This window comes from Pagrus major, chromosome 23 (genome assembly GCF_040436345.1).
Source record: "Pagrus major chromosome 23, Pma_NU_1.0".
NCBI classification, from domain to species: domain Eukaryota; kingdom Metazoa; phylum Chordata; class Actinopteri; order Spariformes; family Sparidae; genus Pagrus; species Pagrus major.
Window position 1 is genome coordinate 882,651 of NC_133237.1, and position 23,298 is coordinate 905,948.

Here is a 23,298-nt window from a genome sequence, read left to right on the forward strand (position 1 = left end):
GCTTTCCTAAAAGAACTAAACATCATTGATGCATGGCGTCAGTTAAACCCTTCCACTAAGGATTACACCTATTTTTCTGCTCGCCACTCTTCTTATTCCCGTATTGATTCCTTTTTCATTTCTCCAGTGCTTCTGAAACATAATGCCCAGGTTACTATACTGCCTGTGCTCCTTTCTGACCATTCTCCGATCAGTTTCTCTCTTCAAAATTTTTCAGAACCTATCAGATCTAAGAGATGGCGTTTCAATACTTCACTTCTTCAAAATAAGGATTTTCTAATTTATATCACCCAAAGTTTAAAGGACTTTCTTCATTTTAATGAACATTCTTCGGTTAATCCACATATACTTTGGGAAGTAACAAAATGTCATATCAGGGGGGTTTGTACTTCCTTCTCATCTTATTTGAGCAAAAAACGCAGGGAGACCCTCGAAAATCTTGAAACACAGATATCATCACTTGAAGCCCAGCAGAAAATCAACTTTACAGAAGCAACTCAAAGGCTTCTAGTTTCAGCTAGGTTTGAACATAGGTGTCTCACTACTGCACATGCTGAGTTTCTTCATTTGAAAACTAGACAAAAATACTATGAATATTCTGAAAGGCCAAGCAAGCTCCTGGCATTGAAACTAAAACATTCAGAACATACAGCCTCTATTAATTGTATTAAAAATGACGCAGGTGAACTGTGTACACTTCCCGCAGATATTAATCATGTTTTTACACGTTACTATTCAAAATTATATACATCAGAAGCTCCAGCAGATCATCAAGAAATGGAGTCCTTTTTAGACTCTTTAAATTTTCCGACTCTTTCTGATTCACACTTCTCTTTATTAGAAGCCCCAATTACTTTAAAAGAGGTTGAAGATGCCTTGGTCTCAATGCCAAAAGGAAAGTCTCCAGGTTTAGATGGTATACCCCCCGAATTACTCTTAGCCTTATGGCAGTTGATTGGCCCCATTGTTCTTGACTCATTTAATCTCTCTTTAGATGTTGGCTCTTTTCACAGAGACCAAAAGAATGCACTGATCTCGCTACTGTTGAAAAAAGGTAAGGACCCAGCTGAATGCTCTAGCTACCGTCCCCTTTCTATCTTGAATGCAGATCTCAAACTGTTTGCCAAGGTTTTATCATGAAGGTTAGACTCTGTTGTTTCTTTTTTGCTCCATCCTGACCAAACTGGTTTTGTGAAGGGTCGGATGGCCTCAGACAATATTCGTCATTTATTACATGTAATAGACACAGCCTCTGAGAAACATCCTTCAGCAATTTTGTCTTTAGATGCCGAGAAGGCTTTTGACCGTGTGGAATGGAGCTTTTTATTGGCAGTGTTGAAACGCTTTGGCTTTGGCCCTTCTTTCATTCATATGGTCCAAACACTTTACACGGACCCATCTGCACGTGTTCAGACTGGTCACCCTGGTGCTTGCGACTTCTTTTTGACAAGAGGGACCAGACAGGGCTGTCCATTATCTCCTGCTCTATTTGCTCTCTCACTGGAACCGTTAGCCCTGGCATTAAGACAAAATAATGTCATCTTACCTGTCCAAATTATGAATACATCTCATTACATTTCCTTGTATGCAGATGACATTCTTTTGTATCTAACTGACATCGCCAATTCCCTACCCAATGTACTCAACTTTTTCCAAACTTTTGGCTCCTTTTCCGGCTATAAAATCAATTGGTCAAAGTCCATTCTTATGCCCCTCCACCTCACACCCTTAAATTTTAACCTGTCAGATTTTCCAGTATCTATACAACCTCAGGGTTTTACATATCTTGGTATTACTATAAGGCCAATAATAGCTCAAATAATAAAAGACAATTTTAACTCTGCTTTAATAAAAATAAAGAAAGATTTCGACACCTGGTCTTCCCTGAACTGTGGTCTGTTTGGCCGTATCTCCACTATAAAAATGAATATTCTGCCTAGAATCACTTTTCTATTCTCCATGCTTCCTTTTTCTCCACCAACTACCTTTTTTAAAGACCTGGAGTCTCTATGTAGAAACTTCATCTGGAAGGGGAAACGAGCTAGGATAAGTCTTTCTACTCTTTCCCGTCCCAAAGTACTTGGCGGTCTTGCTTTACCCAACTTTAAACATTACTTTTGGTCCTTTCAACTTAGAGCTCTTAAAGTCTGGTTGGATCCTACTTCAGAAGTACCCTGGCGTGCCATAGAAAACGCTCTGACATATCCAATTAGAATTCAGGACTTACCCTTCTCTTTTGTTAAAATTAAAACTGCTAAATTACATATGGGTTCTATCGTATCTAACACATTATCTATTTGGTACTGCATTGAAAAGCACTTATCTATTGCGCGTAAATTCCACTCTTCTTCTCCCATCTGGCACAATAATGCTCTATTAACTGGATCAATGCCCTTTACTTGTCACGAGTGGTCCAAACAGGGGATCAAGGTATTAGGGGACATTTATGATGACCAAGGTCTCCGATCCTTTCAACACCTCAAAAATTCTTTTTCCATCCCAGGTTCCTCATGGTTTCTTTACCTTCAACTCCGCACTGCCTTAAAAACCTATGGGGTTCCTTGGGATGTCTCTCCTGGCTTTCATCCAATAACAGTCCAAACTAGTTTCTCAGATCTATACCAAGCTTGTTTCAACTGGTGTTAAACCCCTTCCTGTTTTACATGGCTGGGAATTCTTTTGCCAATCTCTTGATCTGGTTTGTGACTGGCATACAATATGGACTAATCTATTTTCATCATCAAAGAATTTAGCTCATCAACTAATTCATTTCAAGTTTATTCACAAATTTTACCTCACCCCTGAGCGCAGATTCAAATTGAATTTGACAGATAAGGATGCTTGCCCCAACTGTCCGAACTCAGTGAAAGGGGATGCAAAATCATTAGTAAATCTCTTCCTACTTGTCCTGCTCTTTATTTACTGGGGTATAATCCCAATGTGTCTCTCTCTTTTCAGGAGAAGCGGATCTTAATGGCAGCCTCCACTGCAACTAAAAAGTCTATTATAAAAAACTGGTTTGAACCTGCTATCCCTCTAAAGAAACTTTGGATTAATTTATTTTTTGATATTTGTTTGCTGGAAAGATCTACTGCCAGAATCAATAGTGCTAAATTCGATTCCCTTCTGACCTGGTCTAAGGCCATTGAGCACATTCAGAAAATTAGCGCATCACAGCTTATTTGACAATTATTACTGATTTATTTAATTATTTTTATTTTATTATTAGGGTTGTCTAAACCCACAGGCCTTGTCTGTCTTGTTTGTTTTGTCGGTGGTTGTCTTTGTGAGTGTGAACCCTGACTGTAATGTATTTGTTATTGTTATGTGGTATCAGAGCATCTTTTTACATAAATTTTTCCCTCCTTCTTTTTTTTTTTTTAATTTTTATTTGCTCTGGTTCTGTCCCCCCCTTCCTACCCCTTTTTTTAATATATTTACTTATTTATCTTTCATTTTTTAATCTTTTTTTTGTTGTTGTTGTTTGTTTCGTCTTGTTTGTGACTATTGTATATTGTCCATTTATCACACCCCCTTGTGCCCTGTATCATTGACTATGTCTCTATAATTTTCTTTTTGAAAAACAAAATAAAATTTTGATCAAAAAAAAAAAAAAATGAACAAGCTGAATAAAGCTAGAAATATCGAGCAGTCCCAAAAAAGCTTTACTTAGAGGGTCAGAAAGCTTATTTAAGTGGATATTGAAATCCCCAATAATTAGGATCTTATCTGAACGAGTCACAAGATCTGCAATAAATAAAACCAGAGCCTCAAAAGAAGTAAATTTAATATCATGGTTGGAGCTTAAACTGAAAATAGATTTGTAGATTAGAGCAACACCTCCCCTCTGTTTAGAGGCCCGAGCAACATTGGCGTAGTTATAGTCAGGAGGGGAGGCTTCATTTAATGGCAGAAAAGTATTAGGTTTCAGCCATGTTTCACATAAGCCAATCATGTCCAGCTTATGGTCAGTAATCAAATCATTAATCAGTAAGGCTTTGGTTGACAGTGATCTAATAATAAAGCCAACTTTGAGGGTTTTAAGCTCATTGGAGCTGCAGTTTCCAGTGACAGGCCATTCAGTGGAGCTCGTGGTAGATAATTTAGGAATTGGAACAAGGTCCCTTTTAGTAGTAGTAAGATTTGGCTGCCTATGCAGGTAGAGATGACAGGATGCCATAGTGATTAGCTTTGGTATTTTATTATTATGTAAGACTGTGTAAGGTGCTTGCTGAGACATTTCCCCACTGTCAGAGGTGGAGATCAAGATTAATGCCTGGACTACACGAATACGATATATTCCTAAACGCACTTTTTTCTGTCCAATTGGGCCTCTCAACCACACAAACACGGCGATTTCACCCACATAAACGGAGATATTTTTAAACGGATAAAAAAGTGGAGAAATAAAAAAATATCCAATTGAGTGGATCCGTGTAGCAATGTTAAACGGAGCTGGTGTTGACGCGATGACGTCAAGCGCCTAGCAACAAGCCGTTCGCACATGCGCATTGAAGCAAAACGGTTGTCAACAACAATGACCAACATGTACCGGGCTATCTATGTGTGCTTTGCACTTTTAGGTCTCATCTCAGCTCTACACATGAACGTAACGTTGTTGCATCAACTGCACTCCACCGGTACGCAAAGGCGTCTGCTGCACCCAATATTACTGGATAGCCCCAAGCGTCCACGGTTTAAAATCCGCCAGAAACGCCGGTTTTGGGTCAGACCGGGTCGGACCAGCAAATGGTGGGACAATTTCGTGGCAGGGGGTGTGGTTGATGAGGAGTGGAAATTAAACTTTCGCATGTCCAGGGCATCACTCGTTTCTTCGCCATAACTTCTTATCCGAACTTCCGCCGTTTGACTGCTTCTTCTGGACCGTTTGACTGCGCATGCTCATAAAGTTCTTCTTCTGTGGTATTTTACATATTGCTAATCGCCACCTATCGGCCGGGCATGGCATTGCAGGCTTCAGAGGCGATCGTTTTCAGTTTTGCCTCTTCGTATGGACAGAGATATTTCTGTGGTGTGGACAGAGTTTTTTATTTAAAAGAGGACGAAAATATCCGCCTAAAAAAATATCCACATACATGTAGTCCAGGCCTCAATTATTGTGATTTACACATTTAGAGCATGATTCATTCAAAGAGTGGCGAGGGAAGGTGACAGTCTCAATGTTGTAAACTAGGCTATCAGTCTGGTACTCTGCACTATGTCCCTGACTAACCATATTAACTAGGCTAGTGGACTCCACACCAGCACTGACTGTATCACTAGCAGGCTCTCTAGTCACCTGCGACCTGCCGAGTGCTACATCCCAAAAAAAAGTGTCAAACCTGATTTAAACACCTGTCTATATTGCTAGACAAAACAAACCTGTATCCCTGCTCCCTACAGTGACGCACCAGCCAGCAGTTCATAGCTGTAAGCCTGCTGTACATCTCATCATTACCCCGCTGGGATAAGGGACCAGAGACAATTAATCGATGCTGACACATCTTTCTAGCAGCCGAAAAAGTGCTGGCTAGGCTATCTTTTGTGATCTCAGACTGCTTCTGACGAATATTGTTGGCGCCAGCATGAATTACAATGTTGCTGTAGCTTGTGGTGTTGTGTGCCTTGGTTCCCTGTTTCTCCCTGCATGATGCCAGCACCCTAAGATTAGCCTCTATGTCGAAAGCTCTGGCTCCAGGTAAACAGTGGCTGACGACGCTAACTTAACATTGCAGGTAATAGAGTCTCCTATCACTAGCATGTGGAGTTTAGCCCTGTCAGCGGGGGCTGGGGAGGCACACGAGCTAGCAGGACTTACAACTGGGCTAGTGATCTAGTTCCATTCCATTCCATCTTCTTCCGCTTATCCAGGGTTGGGTCGCGGTGGCAGCAGGCTCAGTAGGGAGCTTCTCCAGGAGGATCCCAGGCCAGATGAGATATGTAATCTCTCCAGCGGGTTCTGGGTCTGCCCCGGGGTCTCCTCCCAGTTGGACGTGCCCGGAAAACCTCCAAGGGGAGGCACCCAGGAGGCATCCTGATCAGATGCCCAAACCACCTCAACTGGCTCCTCTCAATGTGAAGGAGCAGTGGCTCTACTACGAGCTCTCTCCGGATGTCTGAGCTCCTCACCCTATCCCTAAGGCTGAGCCCAGCCACCCTACAGAGGAAACTCATTTTGGCCGCTTGTATCCGCGATCTCGTTCTTTCGGGCACTACCCACAGCTCGTCACCATAGGTGAGGGTTGGAACATAGATGGACCGGTAAATCGAGAGCTTTGCCTTGCGGCTCAGCTCCCTCTTCACCATGACGGTCTGGTATAACGCCCACAATACTGCAGACGCTGCACCAAGCCATCTGTCCACCTCATGCTCCATTCTCCCATCACTCGTGAACAAGACCCTGAGATACTTAAACTCCTTCGCTTGGGTCAGGCGCTCATTCCCAGACCGGAGGGGGCAATCCATCGTTTTCCAGCAGAGAACCATGGCCTCAGACTTAGAGGTGCTGACCCTCATCCCGACTGCGTCACACTCGGCTGCGAACCGCCCCAGTGCCTGCTGAAGATCATGGGCTGAGGAAGCCAACAGAACCACGTCATCCACAAAAAGCAAAGATGCAATTTTGAGGTTCCCATACCGGACACTCTCCTCACCATGGCTGCACCTTGAGATCCTGTCCATGAATATCACAAACAGGATTGTAGACAAGGGGCAGCCCTGGCGGAGTCCAACACCCACTGGAAACGTATTCGACTTTGTGCCGAGTATACGTACACAACTCTCATTTTGGTCGTACAAGGACCGGATAGCTCGTACCAATGGCCCGGGTCCTTGGGTTGCCGCCCTGACTGGCACCGATGACCGTCTGACCACAGCTCTTAGCAGCCGCCTCTACAATGGAGGCTCTGAACATGGTCCATTCGGATTCCATGTCCCCAGTCTCCCCCGGGATGAGCGAAAAGTTCTTCCGGAGGTGGGAGTTGAAGACCTGATGGACCGGGGCCTCCGCCAGACATTCCCAGTTCACCCTCACTACTCGTTTGGGTTTTCCAGGTCTGTCCGGCAGCCTCCCCCGCCACCTGATCCAACTCACCACCAGGTGGTGATCAGTTGACAGCTCCGCTCCTCTCTTCACCCGAGTGTCCAAGACATATGGCCAAAGGTCCGATGATATGACCACAAAGTCTATCATCAACCTTCGGCCTAAGGTGGCCTGGTACCAGGTACACTTATGAGCCACCCTATGCTCGAACGTTATGGCCAATCCATGACTAGCACAGAAGTCCAATAACAGAACCCCATTCGGGTTCAGATCAGGCAGGCCGTTCCTCCCAATCACCCCCCTCCAAGTTTCCCCATCGTCACCCACGTGAGCCTTAAAGTCCCCCAGAAGAACTGGGGGGACTAGTGATCTAATGTATAGTGAAAACAGAAGTGGTCCTAGTACTGAGCCTTGAGGGACACCATTTTCCAGAAAGCAGGGTTTGGACAAGGAGCCATTCAATATTACCTGAAAGGTGCAATTTGTCAGATTTGATGTGAACCAAGTTACAGCAGAGTCAGCGATGCCAAGTTCTGCCAGAGTGGAGAGGAGTTTTTGGTGGTTGACTGTGTCAAACACAGAAGATAGGTCGAGGAGAATGAGGACAGATGAGTGGGATGAGGCGCTGGTGGCACGGAGGGACTCAGTCACTGTGAGGAAGGCCGTCTCAGTGGAGTGAGAAGTCCTGAATCCTGACTGATTAGGGTCAAGGAGGTCATTTTGTGAAAGATAGGAGGACAGTTGGTTGTAGACGGCGCGTTCCAGGGTTTAGAGAGGAATGAAAGAAGAGATACAGGTCTGTAGTTTCGGATGTCAGCTAGGGTGGGTTTCTTTAGGAGTAGCTTTACTGTAGCTTTCTTGGAGCTCTTGGAGCTGGAGGCCTGAAGTGAGGGAGGAGTTGATCAGGGTGGTGAGGAATGGCAAGATGTTGTGTGAGATGTCTTGGAGAAGGGAGGAGGGAATCGGGTCAAGGGAACAGGTGGTGGCACTGTTAGACGTAACTAGTGTGTGAACATCTTCAGAGGAGAGAGGGCTGAAACAGGCAAGGCCATCAGAGGTGAGGGTTGGGGGAGGTGCTTTCTGGATGAGCATAGGAGTAAATGAGGAGCTGATGTCTTAACTTTCTTGCAAAGTCATCAGCAGTGAGGGAGGAAGGAGGGGGGGGGGGGGTAGGAGGGGTGAGGAGGGAACAGAACATGGAGGTGGTGGTAGTGAGCAAGGTCATCAGCATGACATGATTTTTTCCATTTTCTCTCTGCTGCTCGTAGCACCGATCAGAGTGGAGGAGGCTTCCTCGGTGGACATTAGAGAGAATTGTTCTGTGAATGGCAGTGAGGAAAGAACAGTTGAGGAGAGAGTGGAGGCAATCAATGCAGAGAAAGTGTTTGTCTCCCAAGATCTTTCATCTGAAACTTCGTTTCAACATTTCTTTCACACCAATGAGTAGATCGCTGTCACTTGCTGCTATAATCATATCATTGACCCAGTATTATCCTTTTGGTTTCAGTTTGTTTGCTTTAGACACAATGGTCTGCTGGATTCTGTGCAAAAAACATTTTCACGAAGGAAATCATGTAACACCTTATTCCAGTTTCTTCCTGATTGTTTTAGCCCATACAGTGACTTGTAAAGTTTGCAGACTAGTTTTTAACCTGTCTCTGACTTAACTTCAGTTCAGGGTTGCTCCACAATTGGGGCAATCGATTGGGTTATGCAGATAGGCTGTTTTGACGTCCACCTGGTGTAAGTTCAGATCATACTGAGCTGAAAGCTGCATTAGGCTGCGTACAGATGTCATTTTGCAGTTGGAGATAAAGTCTCATTGTAGTCTATTCCTGCCACTTGACTACAAACTTTTGCAGCATATCAGGCATTGTATGTTTTTGTCTCATCTGAGTTTTCTTTGACTGTTCTTTGACACTTTCCCCGCACTACATTTTTACCCTCTAGCAGTGTGGTCAATGTAAATGTATAATTTTCCCTTAGGGAATCCATTTCCTCCTTCACAGCCTTAGCCCAAAACTCTGAGTTTAACAAGAGTTTCTTCCTGGGCCCATAACCTGTTGGCGCTGACATATTTAGGGAATGGAGTACCAATATCATATATACTTCACAGAGGAATAGACACACATGCTCATCTGTGGTGTTGCCGGAACAGAATGGAGAACTGAAACTGTATTTCTGCACATGCGCACTTGTATATCTCTCACAGGCTCATGACGTCAGAGTAAAAGTACATTCAACAGCATCCTAGTGTATCTGTTAACACCCCCTCTTACTCTTATCTAATCTGTTAACATGCAAGTATGTTGTTGAAACATATCAAATATTTTCTGAAGTAAAAGATGAAGATAATACTCACATGTAAAGTGTGTGGTCCACAATAAATATATTCCTGACAGCCACAGTTGATATGAATCAAAGGTTCTTTTGAGATTCCATAGGAAATGCATGCAGGTCATTTTTGACCAACTTATGGAAGCCAACATGTTTTTGCTGGAATAGTTGGGATATGAAATGCTAACTTTTCATCATGAAAATATTGCAAGAAAACGACCTCACATTGTCATTTTTGACCCACTAATGCATCTAAAGGTTAACAGATGGTTCGCCCCTCATTATCAACTGGGAGTAAGTAGGCAGAAGAAGCAGAGTAATATGATCTGATAGGCCAAAGTGAGGACATGGAAAGGCTTTGTAGCTGCCAGGAATATTTGTATACACATGGTCCAGGGTATTTCTTCCTCTGGTGGGGATCTGAACATGCTGGTGGAATTTTGGAAAAGCAATTCTGAGGTCTGTTTGATTAAAATCACCAGCTACAATGAAAATTCTATCTGGTTGTTTAGTCATGTTGCTGTTGATGACATTATACAATTCCTGCAGTACATTTTTTCTGGGAAAATGTTTTTCTACAAAGCAACAATAAAAAATAACTGATTTCTCTGGACAGATGATATGGTCCACATCTTTATCAGAATCCGACATCTGGTGAACACTGTCCATCAACTTTAACTGAGCACCAAGCATTATTTATTTAGATAAAGAGCCCTCCTCCTCCCCCCTTACCAGAGTCCTGTGTCCTGTCGGCTCTGAACAATGTCCAGTGACCAATATCTAGTGCATAGATTGATCTTGGATGTTAGGGGTTTACCACGTCTTTATGAAGACGTAAGCATAGCAGTCTCTGATTTTCCGTTGCTGAGTGCCTCAGTTGCACCTCATTCACTTTAGCCAGAAGAAGGCTTGGTAGAGGAACAGCTATTGGTCGGGTCAGCTTAGCTCTGATGCTGCCTCTCTTTCCTCTCTTCCTGGGGTGGTCGCAGCATTTTTGGAGACGGTTTGTCCTGTCTGGTCCATTTTGCATGTTGGTGTATGAAGAGAAATTTTTGTTACATATTGCATTTCCTAAAGAAGGAGCAATTCCTGTCATCTTCCTTCTTCAGAGTAACGGCCTGCCGTTAATGCCATGTGGACATGGGTCTGAATGGTAGTGTTAGTTGTGAAGTTGGCTTGGTCTTCTTTATGGGATTTGCTCAGGTCATGTACACACAAATATGTCAAGACATATTGCTTCAAGGCTCTTTTCACAATTGCGACAGAGGTAACCTGTCTCCTGGATTTTGTCTCTCATTTTAGGAGATGTCTTGAATAGCAACATCCGGAGTCATTGGTGTGGTGCTCTACTGGTTGAATATTTCAGGAGGATGGGGTTGGTGTCAACTGAGCTGAAAATGGGAAGAGAGCTGGAGGAGAAAGACGAGAGATAACAGAGGTTTTTGAGCAAGTTTTGGCGGTTTTGTGGAGATTTCAAGTTTTTGTTCGGTGAAGAAGAAGCGAACACTAACTTTGCAACAAGCTATGAAGTTGTTCGTTGAAGGTAATGAGTTGTGTCAGCAGTTGTGGTGTAGTTCATCAGCGTCAGATCTGGAGAGCAATGTTGATGATAACAAGAATGAAGACCTGTCTTTTTTTGTTGACAATGAGAGGTGAGGCAAACTTCCATAAAAACAACTAGTGAATGTTCACATTTTACCAGCCATTCAAAAGATAAAGACACCATTGGGGGTTGTTTGGGCTGCTGAAAGAAACAATGCTACCAACCATTTTTCTAGATAGATATCACCATAGATAGATAGATAGATGGATAGATAGATGAATAAAAATGACCTAATAATAATAATAATAATAATAATAATAATAATAATAATAACTAGGTAATTATTATTATTATTATTATTAAGTCATATTGACACGTGTTATTGTCATGTACATGTACAGAGATGGTGATGATGAGCAGCCTGGGACATGAGAGGGAGACAACATAAACAAAGCAGGTCAAGATTGCTACACCACACATCCAAACCCTGGAAAACTGAAAAGGACCGTGATACTGCCCCGCAAACCAGTAGGTTTATGCCTGGCAGATCACTAGGAGCCCAGGTGGACACACGTGCTACATACATACTAAGGGTGCTCCAACCAGGATTTTTTGTATGTATTTGTGACCGGGGCAGCTGTATACCCCTGACAACGCCACTCTGGGACTTTCACCCAGAGACTACCACACTGAATACAGGTTCTTTGGTTTGAAGTAAAAAGGAGCAGAGAGGTGAATTTCTAGTTTTCAACAATATTCAAGTTTTATTTAGACAGGTAAATTTCACACTCAGATAACATGCCAACTTGGCTTTAAATTCAGACTATTTCACTACAAAAATATACTCTCTGCTAAAAAAAGGTGTCGCTATACTGAAGCATTTACCAGCACAAGGCAACTGTATCAGGGAGGCCAACAGGAGTGGGGGAGTGAAGGGGAGAGGGAGCACGACCACCAGGTAATGTTGTGGAGAATGTATACAACAGTAGTATCTGTTGAAGCCGAAACTCTCAGAAAGACGACAGAGGCGAGGTTTGTAGAAAGTGGGCTCTGTTTATTCCTGGACTGACCAGACATTTATATGCCTTGAAATCTACGGCCCCCAGATTTGCTTGTACTTTACATGATCTGGACGACCACCTTAGGCTCACATTGTTTACATGAGTCGATCATACACTGGTTAAACATATTGCATATACGCATTTTCTTCGTTATAAATGTTATGTAAGCATGGCCAAACATTATCGTTAGCGTCTGCCTGCGGTGTGCAGTTATGTGTAACTTAGATGACTATAAAATGGAATAATATACTTCAGAGCGTAATATTAAAGGGGACATATTATGCAAAACTCACTTTTTCCTTGGTTTAGTATGTATATTTGCGTATCCGGAGTGCCTCCCCACCCCTTAAGCATAAGTTTCGACAACTAAGTCAATATTTTGTACCTGCCGGAGTCAGGAATTGAGTCTCTAAACGAGCCGTTTGGATTTCGACCGGATTGTTACGTAACAATCCGGTCTTTTGCATACTCCAGCCCTCGCGCTGGCTATCTCCTCCCACACTACGCCAGCTACCTGAATGAGGATCCGCCATTTTCTCGTTCTCGCTTCACTTGTACGCGACAGCCTGACAGCTACCATGTACAACCCGAAAGCCAAGCACTGCTGCTCTGTCATCGGATGCACGGATCCTCCTGTTTCGCTACATGGCCTCCCTACCAAAGAGGATATCAGAGCGAAGTGGCTACATTTTATTTATCAGGGAAACGTCCCAGCTTCAGTGAGCAAAAGCGTTACGGTCTGTGCCAGTCACTTCACGCCAGACTGCTTCAGCAACCAGGGTCAGGACTGGACGCTGGACTGGCAACAAGATTGTCCCTTAAAAGATGGATCCATACCCACTGTCAATGATGGAACTGTAAGAATTTAAAAAAACAGTGTAGTTTGTGTTACTTTGGCCATTTAGCACATGAGCTAACGCTAACCGTCGATGTAAATATGAGGCTGAACTAACATTACATGTGAAGTTGTCAACGTTGGGCTTACTGGCCGTAGTATTCACGATAATGTTAATGTTACCAAACGTTAATTTGTCATATCAGCACTCTTTTAAAACATGACAGTGAATTGAGAAAATGAATTAGGATATTGAGATTTTATCGCTTCTAACCGGCCGGTGAACCACTGCTCGGCCGTGAACATGGGGAGGAGACGGTGTGAAATGTCTCAGTTGTTAGCGGACGGTGAGCTGCTGTTCCGCCGTGAACAAACAGAGGAGATTGTATGAAATCGTCTCAGTTGTTCGCGGACGGTGAGCTACGTTAATTCATTAGCATGTTGTGCTAAAGGACAGTGACCTGCACGTTACCTGCAGTAAAGCAATCACTACTTTGTTTTGGAGCCGGAGACAGGGGTTACCTGCTACATGTCTGCTGTGCTACTATCAGTTATATGCAGGCATGGACACAGAAAAGTTGCTTCGCAAATGTGTATAGCTCGTTGCCATGGTCACGCAATGCCGTCCTCACGTCTTCCGCCCAGCAGGAAGAGGTGGGCGCCGCACGCAGTAGCTCATTAGCATTAAAGGGAAAGGCACTCAAACCGGCTGCTTAGAGCAGGGCTGTGAAACTGGTGTGTAAACAACCCTGCTGTGCTCAATCCTTTGTTTTTTTTGACCAAAGCATGTTACTGTCATTCCATTTAGACATCAAGGAACCATGTCAACAAGCAGAAATGAGCATAATATGTCACCTTTAAAACTTAAATGACAGCTATAGCATGAAAACAACAACATTTGTTCGAAAGTAACATTTCAATCTCCCGTTATTCTTCGTATGAATCCAGTAACACTGTTAAATAGGGAACATCCCAAATTCAGAGCTTTTGACCTTCTCATTCCTTCCATACACATATTATAGTACTGATTAATTAAACACTTCTTGATTTGATATAGACTTCATAAGTTCGATCAGTCCATTCGATGGCAACTACTACAATGTCTTACGTCACCGGTGTCCAGAGGTCACAGTACAGGCACATGTTGAAATCCTTCAATTCTTTTGTTTCAAAGTTCAGTCCTTCAGTCTTTTGGTTTCCTTGCTGCACGGCCTCTCTGGCGGCCACTCCTCTCGTGATTGGCCCTCTCGTGCGTGATTCTCGGGCAGCTTGCCCTCTGTCCGTTGTCGCTCCTGCGGTTGACCCTTGGGCGGCTTGCCCTCCGTCGGTTGTTGTCCCTGCAGTTGGCTCCCTGACATCGCCCATGCCAGGCAGCTTGTTGCCATCAGCAGGTGCACCAGTAGTCTCTGGTACACTCGCATTTTGATCAGATTCTTTCTTTGTTACAGGTTGTGCCTTAGTGCAATGGTTCAGGTGGTGCCACGTTGTGCTTCCCTCCACCTGCACGACTGTTGGTGTTGCCCGTACCACTGTGTAGGGACCCTCATGTCTTGGTTGATGCCACTTCCTTCAAAAGACCTTGACGTAGACCTTGTCCCCCGGCACCACTGTGCCCTCTGTCACCAGACTGGACTCGGGAACTCGGGAACTTCCTGTAGGTAGATAGCTTTGTGTATGGTAGTTAATTGCTGCATGTACTCTTTTAACTCCATTTGCAATTGTTCAAGCGGGGGTCCCTTGTGGGGCCCCCTCAAATGAGGCGCAGGCATGGGTCGACCCGTGAGCATTTCATGTGGTGTTAGATGCGTGAATCTGTTAGTTTGCATGCGATAGCTCATTAGTGCAAGTGGTAGAGCATCGACCCAGTTTAGTTTTGTGCTCGCACAGATTTTGTTAAGTTTTGCTTTCAACGTTCCGTTTACTCTCTCCACCATCCCCTGCGATTGAGGATGGTAGACACACCCTAGTCTCTGTTTGATTCTTAGTTGTTGTAAGACTCCTTTGGCTATTTTTTGGACAAAAGCTGACCCATTGTCTGAGCTTATTTCTGATGGTATGCCAAAACGTGGAATTATCTCTCGTATTAGGAATTTCACAATAGTCTCTGACCCAAGGTCTTTTGATGGTGTTGCTTCAACCCAACGGCTGAATCGGTTGATTATTACCAGCATGTATCTTTTCCCTTGCACAGTTTTTAATCATGTCAACATAATCCAACACAAGATGTTTAAAGGGTCCTGGTACTGGAATATGACCTACTGGTGTAGTTATTCCTTTTTTTACATTGCTTTGAGCACAAATTTCACACTGTCCCAATACCTCATCAACCATTGACTGCAGGTATGATGACCAATAACCTTGTTGTTTTATTTTCTTTATCACTTCCCCCCCCTCGCACAGTGATCCACACTATGAAAGTCAGATATCAACAAAATCAACAATGACACCGGTGCAACCAACAAACCTTTGTGGGACCGCCATAGTCCTTTCTCATCCTGAGATGCCCCTCTCTGCTGCCACATAGTGTGTTCGCTAGATCCTGCTTTCTGCTGTATCATAATAATGTCCTCTGTGGTAACAACTGGCTCTAGTGACACAACAGGTGTTAAAATGGCCACTTGGCTCTTTGTGACAAGTTTTGCTGCCTCGTCTGCTGTATTGTGTTCTGCATCAGAACTGCAGATGCATACATGTTATGTCGATTGGACACATACAGAATAAATGGTTTGTCATAGTCAGGTACTGCTAACGCGGGCGCTGTTTGCATTTCCTGTTTGATAGTTTCAAATGCTACTACTGCTTCATTTGTCCATCGCAATTGAGCATTTAAAGTCCCCGTCCCTGCCTCTTTTATGAGTTCTCTCAGTGCTGCTGTTTTTACTGCATAGTCTTCTATCCAGTCTGAACTGAACCCAGTCATGCCTAAAAATGTCATTATCTGTCCTACTGTCTGTGGTTGTGGTGCTTTCCCCACCCCCTCTAGTTGTGCTGGTGCTACAGATATAGCTCCGTCAGAGATTACTTTTCCCAAGTAATTAACCTGGGGTTGACAATACTGCAATTTAGCTTGTGAAGCTTTGTGTCCCCCCTCAGCTAACTTTTGAAGTAGTTTCACTGAGTCTCGGTGGCGGTTGTCTAACGTCGGTGCGCAGATCAACAAGTCATCAACATATTATAGCAATGTACTGTTCATTGTTATGCCATCCAGGTCTTGTCTCAATAACTGATTGAATACATGTGGACTATGTTTGAGTCCCTGGGGCATTCTCGTGTAGGAATATTGTTGTCCCCTGTACGTGAATGCAAATAGATGTCTGGATTCCTCAGCTAGCGGAATGCTGAAAAATGCTGAGCACAAATCAATTACTGTGAAAAATTTAGCATTAGCTGGTATGTTGGTAAGCAATGTGTGTGGGTTTGGCACCTCTGCTGGCCAGTCTTCTAATATCTTGGAGCACTGGTTCTGAAATATCCCTAACCAATACACATTTTGCTGTCTCTAAGTTCATTTGAAAATGTATTCCCGAATCGTCAATGTACACCCCTTGTGGAGAGCACCAAATTTTCAATTTTAATTTACACAGCGCGTCCCTCCCGAGCAAATTTATTGGGGTTTGATCCGACACCAACACTGGCAGTGTGGTTGTACTACTTTTGATTGATAGTTGAACTAGAGCCGTGATTGGAATTATTTGCATTTGTCCCAAGAATCCTACTGTTTTGACAAATTTGGCACCCCTAGTAACTCTGTTTTGGCCCCCCCCCATGGATTGGCTGGGCCTACGTGTCTATGTTGAACAGGCTGACCTCCCGGACTTTGTTCTCCCCCATTGTTATTTGACCATGGGTTTGATGGGCAGTCTCTGCGTGTGTCCAGACTGTTCACATTCCCAACAGGTCACTGTGGAACCTCTCGGCATTTGTCTTCCTCCTTGTCCTCGCCCCCGTGTCATTTGCTGTGGTCCTCTCGTCTGGGAGTACTGTGGCTTTTGATAGGTATTGACATTGGTCGGGGGGTTTTGGGGAGCGTAGGTGGGAGGAGCTGGAAGCACAACAACAGGTGCTTCAACAGGCATTTTGTTGTCCATGACAGGAACTTGGATTTTCTTTGTTTTTGTTAGTCCAGTCAGTTAACTGCAGTTGTGTAACTTTTCTTTGAATGTCTCTTTCTTGCTCTGCTAGTCTCTGCTCCTCCTTTCTGTATTTTGCAACTGCATGTGCAATGTCCCCGAGTGCCAATATTTTACCAACTGTTTCTTCCTCAAATTGTTTTAACCATTTATTGGCCCCTCCGTGTATGTCAGGTAGTCTAGAGATGAGCCCCTCAAGGTCGAGCGTCTGCCACGGTATGTAATGCCCTTGTGACCCCCTTATCAAGATTGGGTATTGGCCATCTGAGTCAGTGTTAGGGAATCTGGTCAGGACTCGCAGTGCATTTCGGTCTCTTAACTTTTTCCTAAATATAACCCCTTCATTTTTGAACAGTCTAATTATCTCAAGTTCTTTTTTTTGTTTTCTCTTCTTACTTTTGTCTTTTGGCTTGTAGTCTTTAATTCTGACCTCCATATCCTCACACACTCTTACATCAAATGTACCTCCCTCTGGCCAGCTCGGGTCCAACCTTTTGTACGTTTCTCCCATTTCTGAGATGTTTTCTCTATGTCCTCTTTTTTGGCTGTGTATTTAATACTCAAAATCGTTACCGCAGTAGGAAGCATTTTGACGGTTTATTTATATTATTGCACCTCTGTAATTGGTTGTAAGCGTTATTATTGCAGTTTGAATACAGTTGTTTACTTATATTGGTTACACTTTACTAGCAATTTGGTAAATATTGTTTTGTATACTCTGTATTTTCACCTAATATTCCACCCGTTTCAGTCCTAATGTCAGCTGTTGTTTTTTATAAATGTAATTTTCCTAATTTGCCTCAAGTGTATTAAATTTCTTATTTGTGAACACACCACTTACGCAGCAGAGCAGGCAAGTCAGATCTTCACTCGATTCACAGTGGCTTTCTGCAACTCACAATTATTATTTGGGAAGAAAAACAGATCACAGCATTCACTTGAACATAAATTGGGTTTAAATGCATTTGCAACACACTTGGTTAAAATATTTAGAATATCAGCTTATATGTAATTATCAAACACTTTTATCGATCACTGCATATAGGTATTCTAGGTACGCTTCAGACAACAACTATTATTCAACCGCTAATAAGACAGTATGCTGAGAAAATCTTGAAAATCACAACTAAGCCTTGCGATATTCAAAAGAGAAAAAAGGAAAAGCTCACTGAACTCAAACACAATCAACAGTATGGAGGGAAGGGAGGGGGACTGCATCACACCGGACGTGCAGTAGAGTGGGGGGGCGGGGATCACCCTTACACAGACACAGGACACAGACAGGGGCGGAGCCACAACTCAAAACACAACTTCTCCTCACACTACTTCTCAACCACCAACGAGTTAGGAACTCGCTGTTAAACTACTACAACTCCTGCCCAGGGCTGTGTCTCTTCGGTTGTAACTGTAACTGACCGTCACATGGATTCCTTATCCCAACAACACCTTAAACATGCATTTAAAAATTCTTAGCCTGCGCGATTAGTATTCATAAGCCAAAAACAACACACACATGAACATAAATCACATCCAATATCAATATATCTACTAGCACACACGTCTTTAAACCAGAACTATCAAATTTGTCTACTAACTTTCACACCGTGTTTAACTACTGCAACATACTTAACCATTTTTTAAACAGGCACACAAAGCTATTTAAAACAGCAAAAACTTCTCCACCATCTGACAGTTATATCAGCACAAAACCACACAACATTGCAAATAGCACAATTTGTTTGAGAACACACAAATCTTTCCAGCAGCTTTTTCAACACACAGTCATAACACAAGCACTTGCACTATTTCTTTACTTTATTAAGCCCCCATAAGAACGTTCGAACATTTATTATTGGTTTTACTGAAATTGTTTTGGCTGGTATTTTATTTTGTTAACAACTAACTCTTATTGTTGTTTATTTCAGTTCAGATTGTTCTTTTCTGCAGTTTGATCATCGCATGCATTTACTCTTCTCCTTTAAAATTTCTCACTTTAATTTGCTTTTATTTTGGCTTATTTATCCAATATTTGCCGTCCATGGGCTTAAGGCTGTATTTTAAATCTGCATCTCCCTGTCTTAAAATACCCATTTTCTTTTATCCTGATTTGACTATATTTTGAAGTCCATAGACTCAACCTTTGTCATCCATGGACTGAAAGCTGTATTTTAATCTGCATCCATCTGCATCTCCTTGTCTTTTAAAATACCCTCTTTTAACCTGATTTGTACTTATCCTTTATCTGGATTGTCTTTACCTTTGTAAAGAACCTCCTCTATTTTGGAAGCCCATGGACTCAAATTCCTACTCTAATCTGCATCTCCCTGTCTTAGAGTTTTAGTCTTTAAGACTTAAGGATTTGTTCCCTCTTGGAATTTAAGTCTTTTTCTCGACACTACTTTTACAGCCCGTCGGCTCAAAGTTTTCAGCTTTCTCTTAAAGCTTTAACAAGAGACTCACTTCTCTGCTCCCTCTTGGAGCTATAGGAGATTCCTTAGTAAGAGTTTTTATTTTTTAATTGCTTCTCTCTGTTTTCGTCGCAATATTCTCACATTCTCACTCCGGAGTCAAATTTGCTAAAACACACAAAGAGACTCTCAATATACAGCTCCATTTTTGGAGAAATTTGCAGACGCTTACTCACTGCTCTTAGATGTGGGTGAGATTGCAATTTTTGAAAATATGCGAGAAATATCTCACCTTTTTGTGCGGCCGCTTGCAATGTCGCCCAACCCAAGATGCAGGTTCGTAGAGCTGTCCTTTTCTGCCAAGACCTGATTTCGTGAAAGCCAATTATGTTGTGGAGAATGTATACAACAATAGTATCTGTTGAAGCCAAAACTCAGAAAGACGACACACAGGCAAGGTTTGTAGAAAGTGGGCTCTGTTTATTCCTGGACTGACCAGACATTTATATGCCTCGAAATCTGTTTGCACAATCACACTTGCGTAGTGATGACTTAGACCATTATCAAATTGTCACGATGACCCTTGTCTCATTATTCCTAGTATTTCATGTACTTTCCAATAACTCCTGAGTCTTGTGTGAGGGAGTGCGTGTATGCTTGTGCATGTTTATCCTGGTTGACTTGGCCCTACGTGTTGATTTGGAGTGTTCATGCGGTTGTGTGTGTGTTCTTATCAAGTGTGATGTCAGTCGTCCTGTTTCTCACTGTTCTGGAAGGTTTTGGCTTCTCCATGTGGTTATGTGTGTGTGTTCTTATCAAGTGTGCAGGTCGTCTAGTCAGGCCAGAATTCTCAATAGTACACACACACACACACACACACACACACACACACACACACACACACACACACACACACACACACACACACACCTCAAAGAGTGGGGAAACCCTCCACCTAGTGAGCCACCACCTGTAAGCCTATGACCAGCCCGCCTGTACTGGCATTGAGAGGACTCCAGAATAGAATAGAAACTCAAGGTTGGTTTACCAAAGAAAAGAAACAAAGAAATAAACAAAACTTAACTCAACTGGGAAGAAAACAAAACAACAATTTATAATGAAAACGCTTAATAAAACAGGGTAACCATAAGTACACAAAATATATTTAACAAAGGGGCAAAAACAGCAGTGCCTAGAGCTCAGCTACAGTACCAGGAGCCAATGTCACTTCCCCGTTCCTAGTATGAAAGGCACGTATCATACACAAGATGTAAAATAACTAGTATGCACTGAATATCTGAGCACCTTAAGGAACATAGCCAACCAAAAATACAGAAAATTACTCAAAACACCAAAAACAGGCATACCTGGGAACTTCACATGATACAGCCACACATCCACACATGATGAGCGCTGCACCAATGGGGGAAGGGAGCACGGTGACTAACAGCTTAAGTGCTCAGTCCTGCACCTGTACAAAAGCAAGGAAAGTGCTAAGTGCCTGTGCCAGAACTATTTTTGACAGAAAGAGACCGCTGGCTGTCTGCAGCTACATTTAAAGATGACCAGGAGGTGATCTAGCCTCGGCTGTTAGGAATCATTACTGATTGGAGGGGCGTAGCCGAGCTGCCAGTGGAGGGAGGGGGAGCTCTACCTATCACATATACTTCCACTATTTAGGAACCTCTCACACTTTAGGAATGCCCATTATGTAGTTCTTTGTTTTAAATGTGTACATACAATGTTTTGAAATATTGTAGGCTAAAAAGAAAAAAAGGCTATAGTTACACCTGGTTTTTGTTGAAAAATTGTATATAGCTTGATTTTATCACAATTTCAACTTGGTATGTTCACATTTTGGACCTTTTTTACATTTTCAAGTATTAAAATGCTTCACTGAGAATTTTGGTATTTCTCATATGAAAAACATTATTTTCAAAATCTGATTTTATGTTTTTTGTGTGTTTTTGGGTCCAGTATGCTGATACAATATTATATAACTGAAAGGAGTAATAATAAATACAAATGTACTTAAAATTAACTAATGAAAATCAGACATTGCTTTTGAATTGTGGTCCAACAGAATCATTTTAAAAAACAAACTAATGAAACTGGCCTGGACAAAAATGACGGTACCCTTAACTTAATATTTTGTTGCACAACCTTTTGAGGCAATCACTGCAATCAAGCGATTTCTGTAACTCTCAATGAGACTTCTGCACCTGTCGACAGGTATTTTGGCCCACTCCTCGTGAGCAAACTGCTCCAGCTGTCTCAGGTTTAAAGGGTGCCTTCTCCAGACTGCATGTGTCAGCTCCTTCCACAGATGTTCAATAGGATTTAGATTAGGGCTCATAGAAGGCCACTTCAGAATAGTCGAATGTTTTGTTCTTAGCCATTCTTGGGTGTTTTTAGCTATGTGTTTTGGGTCATTATGTATATTTTTGACCAAGCAGATTTGGTCACATTTTCAGACAACCTATGATAAATTAATTATTGAACCACACTTCATAAATGTTTTTTGTGACAAACTAGTATGTGTTCCACTCATTCCATCACGGAAAAATAAGAGTTGTGGAAATCATTGGAACTCAAAACTGCCCTGATATACATGCTGTGTATGATATACAGTACACGTGTATGTAAAGTTTTGATCACAACTGTATGTTCATGAGGTCATTATACAGCCCCCATGCCCTACCTCATGTGAATGGAAATAGTAATCCAATTGAGTGTGACCATATTTTATAAAAAAAATGCCTCTCAATTTACACTCAAAACAGGATATGGAATGGCAGTGGTTTGGGTTCGTCAGTGGTCCATTTGGTCTTTACAGGTAGATATGGCCTACTTAGACCAGTCTTAAATATATTTCAGTAACTTTTCAGTAAAATGTCAAAGTTTCTATTTCTGAATAAGAAAAAATCAGTTGTACTCAGTCATATCCCATGGTAAATGTTGGAAGTATCAAGCAATTAATGCATGTTCTCTTGGGAGACACAGTAGGAAGCTGGCAGACTGGACCTGGCAAGCACTGAGAGCTGTTGTGGTGAAATCCACATGGGGTATTTGTTAACATGAATAACCAGGAGGTGGGATTAGCTAACTACAGAAGAGAGGCATGACAGTAAAACTTAAGAGACCTTTACATATTCTGTGTGTGTCTAAATCTGTGTGTGTGTGTGTGAGTGTGTGTTCCACAGCACTTCAGTACATAATAGTGGTTGCAGAAATAAGGGCAGCAACTTAGTCAGAACAGAAATCACTTTTCACTTTTTTCTTTCAACATTCGGTTTATTATTATTTTTTATTATTTTTTGTTTGTTTACCAGCTTCTTCAAATACGTGCTAAATTATCAGACTGTAAAGCCATTTAATTTTACTTCATTATTCATTCTGTCATCACGTTCATGTTAGCTGTTTTTTTTTGAAAGAGCTTATTTTGTCTTATTATGCTCTAACCAGTCAGCTGTGAATGATGTGTTCATTAACAAAATCATTTCAGGCTAAGGTAGCTCTTGCTAGGAGCAGTGTTGGGCAAATCACTTCCAAAATGTAATGTATATTATAGTTACTAGTTACTTTCATTTAAGAAGTAATACGTTAATGTACAATATTGCTATCTGTGCAGGATAATGCATTACACTACTTTTGCAGGACAGAAATAACAATTGAAAGAAAGAAAAAAAATTAAAAAAGAAATAATAATAATAATAATAATAACAATATTTATAACAATAATAAAATGGCTCCATACTGCTCATTTGGCATAATCCAAATCTCTGGAAGCCCCAAATTCCAACATTTAATTAAGACTTAATTTAAACCATTGATGTGTGGTTAAGCTTGCGCATCCACTTCAGAAAGTGCACACTAATGCTATTAGCTTAGCAGCTATGATTAAGATTTCAGCCTAAAAAAGGTGGTGTATATTATATCTTT